General features: G+C 40.0%; 1 protein-coding gene across 1 annotated transcript in view; it reads left to right on the forward strand.

The window, feature by feature from the left end:
• MBTPS2 (membrane-bound transcription factor peptidase, site 2) overlaps positions 1-5,935 on the forward strand; it is a 100,871-nt gene that overhangs the window by 62,510 nt on the left and 32,426 nt on the right. The window lies entirely within an intron of this gene.

Below are 5,935 nucleotides of genomic sequence, written 5' to 3' on the forward strand. Positions count from 1 at the left end.
CACTTCTCCTCATAGAGCCTAGCCTCTCGGATAATCTGCTCTGCATACAGGTTGAAAAGGTATGGAGATAGGACACATCCCTGGAGTACACCCTTCCCAACTTTGAACCATGCAGTGTTGCTCTGTACACTCAAAAAAAATAAAATAAAAAATTTTAAAAAATTAATGAAGAGGAATTGATACATTCAAATTGTGGCATTGGAAAAGAAAATGAAATACACCATGGACTGCCAAAAGCACAATCAAATCTGTTTTGGAATTTTCTTTAGAAATAAGGATTGCGGGAAGAAATAAGGATGGCTAAACTTTGTCTCATACACTATGGATGTAGTATTCCAAGGGACCAATCACTGGAAGACATCTAAAGTAGATGAGTGAAATAGAGGAAGACTGTTAACAAGATAGATTAACGCAGTGACTGAGTGACTACAAAAATTGGCTCAAACACAGCATTTTTTTTAATATTTTTTTTAAATTTTATTATTTTTGTGTGCATGTACCGTCAAATCAGATCTGACTGGTACAGGAGGAGATTGCCCCCCCTCCTTCCCCGGCAGAGCATCTGGTGGATTCGAACCCTGCACCTCTGGGATTGCAGTTGCAGCTTCTTGCCACTAGGCCACCAGAGCTCCCAAAACACAGCATTTGTGAGGGCAGTTAAGGACTAGACAGTGTTTCCTTATGTGGTGTGTAAGAGTGTTATGTATGAGTTGGAACCAGTTCTACAATACCTGTAGCCACACCGTCAAAAATTGAAACATGGAAAAGTAGGAAGTCTAGCGAGTAGTACTACCAACCCGGAAACAAGAGTTTCAAAACCACCAGGTACTTTGTGGGAGTAAATTCAGCATTCTCTTCTATGGTTTACATAGCCTTGGAAAACTCCCTGGAGGGCAGTTGTAAGAGTGGGTTTGTGTGCAAGCTCTGGTGACCTAGTGGCAAGAAGGTACACTGCAATCCCAGAGGTGTGCGGTTCAAATCCACCAGATGCAGGGGAGCGCTGGTGGCCTAGTGGCAAGGAGCTGCAACTACAATCCCAGAGGCGCACAGTTCAAATCCACCCGATGCTCTGCCGGGGAAGGAGGGACAATCTCCTCCTGTACCAGTCAGATCTGATTTGATGGTACACGCACACAAAAATAATAAAGTTTAAAAAAAATCCACCAGATGCTTTGCTCGAGAAGGGGGAACAATCTCCTCCTGTACCAGTCAAATCTGATTTAATGGGGTGTGTGTGTGTGTGTGTGTGTGTGTGTGTGTGTGTGTGTACGCGCACGCACAGACAATAAAGATAAATTTTTTTAAATTTTTTATTTTATTTTTATGTGAGTGTACCGTCAAATCAGATCTGACTGTTACAGGAGGAGATTGTCCCTCCTTTTCCCGGCAGAGCATCTGGTGGATTCGAACTGTGTACCTCTGGGATTGTACTTGCAGCTCCTTGCCACTAGGCCACCAGAGCTCCCCAATAAAAATAAAAAAAAAAAAAGAGTGGGTTTGTCCTAACATGGTGAGAAGAACATGCAAACAGGGTCTTCGGCTTTGACAAAGAAAACAAAAAACAATGGAAACTTCACAGTCAGAACTGCCCAAGCCCCAGGGCGACTCAAAGAGGAGCTCTTCAGTCTCTGAAGGAATGGCTGCTTTTTTTTTTTTTTAAGAAAGCCTTTCTAACAGTTGAAATCCATCCACAGAACTCAACTTTAAAGTGTCTGAGTGATAGAGTGTTAAATCATATAGGCTCCCCATATTGGCATATTCTTTGTAGTAGTCCCCAAACCACCTCATGGCTGACCCCCCCCACCCGATTTCCATCTTTCTAATGCAGAGCCGTTAGTGGTTTTGAACCACTGAAGACAGGGGTCAGCTTAGCAGTGCATTTCCCTAGGGACAAGCTCCTAATTTTTACCATTAGGGGGAAACTTTATCAGGCAAGCATATATTAACACAAGCAAGGCCACTGTAATCTTCCTCTGATATTAATACATGTTAGTCTCTAAATATGCATCAGTTGAAATAAATAGAGGATAGAAAAGTATAAACAGAAAGAATGGGCGGTTTTGTTTGTAGAAACCGGTTATATATGCTTTAAAAATCCAGAAAACCCATGAAATAACAAAAAGGCCATGAGATTCAGTTAATAGCAAAAAGTATTTGTGCTAATAGTAGTTGGAACGGCTCAACTTCATTTACATTTGTGCCTCCTCGTGCAACTTCCCCCACCCCTCTAGGGCAGGTAAAGCTTTTTTTCATTCAAAGGCAACCCCTTCCGGGCATTTCTGTAGTCCTGAAGCCCTGCGCAAAGGAGGAGCCTTCTCATTCTCTTGCCGTCTGGTCTGAGAACGCAGCACAGTTCCTCAAGCTTCAACTATGTCTCAAGCAGAGACTTTTCGGGTCGCTTTTGAATACTCACAGGTGGCCCCAGAGATTGTGAAGCTGCAGACGATCAGTGTCGTGACACCGCCTGGATGTTCTTTAACCGTGACCACCATCCCGGTGAAAAAATTCGCTTATCAAGATCCCACTGGATCTTGGGTCCAGGAAGAACATCCTAATGCTTCAGTGGTAATACTTGAGCCTCTCAGCAATAGAGAGGTTCCGGTCAACCAGGAGGTTGCGGCTAACTCAGATATTCAGCCAGCAGTCGAAGACGACCCTGGAGCTGAAGAAGTCAACAGTCAGACCCTTGAAGCAGCCCCCACTGCCTCCACCTCTGCAACACCTGAGAGCAGCCGTGACAGAAGTCCTCTCCCCAGTACCTCCAGCCAAGCCGGTAAGAGGAAACCCGGGAGCAGAGGCTTGAAGGGGGCTAGTGTGAGTGGAGGTGGTGGCTGTACTGGCAGTAACTTAGTCGTGGGAGGTAATAGAAGCCCTCCGGGAGCCAGGGTCGACCAGGATGGGGTCAGCTCCTGTGACACTGGCCCGAATGGTGGCAGCAGCCCTAGCAGCAGAAGCAACAGCCCCACTTTGATCATTGATGAGGTAGGTGAGGCCTGGGATCAAAGGGAAGTTCAAGGAAAGACTTTAAAAAGGAAATGTTTTGTCCCAGTGCTGTCTGCAAAGGACTCTGAACCAGGACCTAGTGAAGCTGGTCCATCAGCAGGCGATTTGAGTGTGATGAACTCCCCTCCTGATTATTCTGAGTATTTGACTGGTAAAAAGTTACCGCCTGGAGGGCTTCCTGGAGTAGACTTGTCTAACCCCCAGCAGTTAGAAGAGTTTACTCGAGTGAAACGCCGGGGAGACAACACCCCACGAACACTACCTTGCCCTTTTAAAGGCTGTCTTAAGATGTTTCAGGATAAAGATGCTGTGAGAAAGCACCTTCGCACTCATGGCCCTCGGGCACACAGTTGCAGTGAATGTGGCAAAGCTTTTCTGGAAAGTTCCAAACTGAAGAGGCACCAGCTCATTCATACAGGTGAAAGGAATTTCCAGTGTGCCTTTGAGGGCTGTGGGAAGCGCTTCTCTGTGCAGTACAAGCTGCTGGCACATACAAGAATCCATACTGGCAACAAACCCTTCGTGTGTCCCTTCAATGACTGTGACAAGAAGTTTCCTGAGGTGGCAAAACTGCGGTCTCATATCCTGAAGCACACTAAAAACCAGTGATAAGAAGGTGCTTTCTTGCAGGTGAGTAATGGGGGGGGGGGTGGAAGGTAGGAAAACTGCCCATTGGGTGTACTGTTTCTGGGGAAGGACTATTTTAAATCTGTCTAAGGGTTATTTTATTTTTTTTTTTTTCAAAAGCAAAAGTTAAGAGCTAAAATCCTTTAGGTGGTTCTGTGATCATTTTAAATAATGTTTTTCTTAAGTTTAGTCCCATAGGAAAAGAAAAGTGATACTTAAGGGTTATATTTTTTTTCCAAAGTAAAAATTAAATTTTAAAAGTCTTAACAAAAAAAAAAAAGTCTTAACAAAGTATTATTAGGACAGTGTATAGTAATATTAAATAGCAGTGCCATAAAGCTGGACTAAAATGCTTTGTCTTATTCTGTGATCTTGTTGAAAATCATGGGGGGGGGGTTTGTGTTGTTTTTTTTTTTAAACATTTTTTTTAAATTTTATTATTTTTGTGTGAGTGTACTGTCAAATTAGATCTGACTGGTACAGGAGGAGATTGTCCCTCCTTCCCCAGCAGAGCATCTGGTGGATGCGAACCGTGCGCCTCTGGGATTGTAGTTGCAACTCCTTGCCACTAGGCCACCAGAGCTCCCCTGAAAATCATATTTTTATCACATTTAGTCCTAATAGGAAAACTAATACCTAACAGTTATATATTTTTCAAAAGTAAAAATTAAATAAAAAGTCTTCCAAAATGTTTTTAGGAGTAATGTGTACTAATGTTAAGTAGCAATGCCTATAAAGCTTGGGTAAAATGCTTTATCTTGTTCTGTAATCATTTTGGTCGGAGTTTTTCTATTATTTTAATTTTTTGAGGGTTTTCTTTTCCTGTAACTGTTTGGAAAATAACATTTTAATCAAGTTTAGTCTTGACATTAAAAGGGATATATGAAGCCTCCAGAAAATACTTCTTCAGTTATTTATACAGGGATGTCTAGAAAAAAATTGAGACCTTTTAGTTGCATAGAAATTTAATGTTCTTAGCGTTTTGGGTTTTTTGTTGTTTTGTTTGTGGTTTTTTTGTTTGTTTTTTACTTTTAAGTTTTTTGTATTTTTTAAGTGTTTGTGCTTTTGAGGTTAATTCAATGTTTGGGTGGTTTTTTTGGCAATTTAATAGCTTAGTAGATTTCCTTCCAAAAAGCTGTTATATTTATACTATTTAAAAGAAGTTAGATCATGCCCACCTAGGGAGACGGGGTGGGGGGTAGTTAGAAAGGTTTAATTTACTCTCTTTGTAGTCTTCGATGTTAACACATTTTACATAACTTATCATTTTGTGTATGAGTTATTAAATTTTAGATGTCATTTGATCATTAACTTAAACCTTTTTTATTTTTCCTTTTATTTTTTTTAAGGTGAAAAGTGAAGATCCGTTATCGCCAACACATCTGGAAGGAACAGAAGACTCCTTCAGTGGACCCATGGAGGAGATGACAACTTAAATATATTTTAGTAATTTTCTAAAATTACTGCTAGATGCTATTTTTTTTCTTTTAGTGAAAATCTACAGATAGTTTGGATTTCTATTCATTCATTGTTAGATGCTATTTCTTCATTATAATTTTTTTTTATTATTATTATTATTATTATTATTATTATTATTTTTTTTGTTTGGGGTTGTTTGTTTTTTTATGTGTACCGTCAAATCGGATCTGACTGGTACAGGAGGCGATTGTTCCTCCTTCAGCAGAGCATCTGGTGCATTTCAGCCATGCACTTCTGGGATTGTAGTGCAGCTTCTTGCCACTAGGCTACCAGAGCTCACCTCATTATAATTTCTTTGCCTATTTTGTTTAATAGTGTGGTACAGTAGTAGAATTTGTTATGTAGACACTGACTCTTTAATACCTGTTTTGTTTATCTCAAGTAATAGAAAAAATAATAGAAATCCAGATTTTGAAAAGTAAAATTACTTGCCACTGTATTTACGGTGGTGGTTGTTGTTCAGTGTCATCGCCTGTTTTGTTTGATAGTATAGTACAGTAGTAGAATTTGTTATGTAGACACTGACTCTTTTTTTTTAATTATTATTAAATTTTATTAGTTTTCATGAACATTTACAGAGATTTTGGGTTCTCATTCATTGTTGCACTGTGACACTGACTCTTTAATACCTGTTTTGTTTATCTCAAGTAATAGAAAAATTAATAAAAATCCTGGTTTTGAAAAGTAAAATCACTTGTTGGTATATTTACAGTAGTGTACTACTAAATAAAATGGGAAGGATTGTACTGGTATCTAGTGGATATATGCTGGGGAGGCTATTAAACATCATCCTATCATGCACAATTTAATTTTTTATATATATATC

Source organism: Elephantulus edwardii, unplaced genomic scaffold (assembly GCF_000299155.1).
Source record: "Elephantulus edwardii isolate Elephantulus edwardi_28Jun2011 unplaced genomic scaffold, EleEdw1.0 scaffold00260, whole genome shotgun sequence".
NCBI lineage: Eukaryota > Metazoa > Chordata > Mammalia > Macroscelidea > Macroscelididae > Elephantulus > Elephantulus edwardii.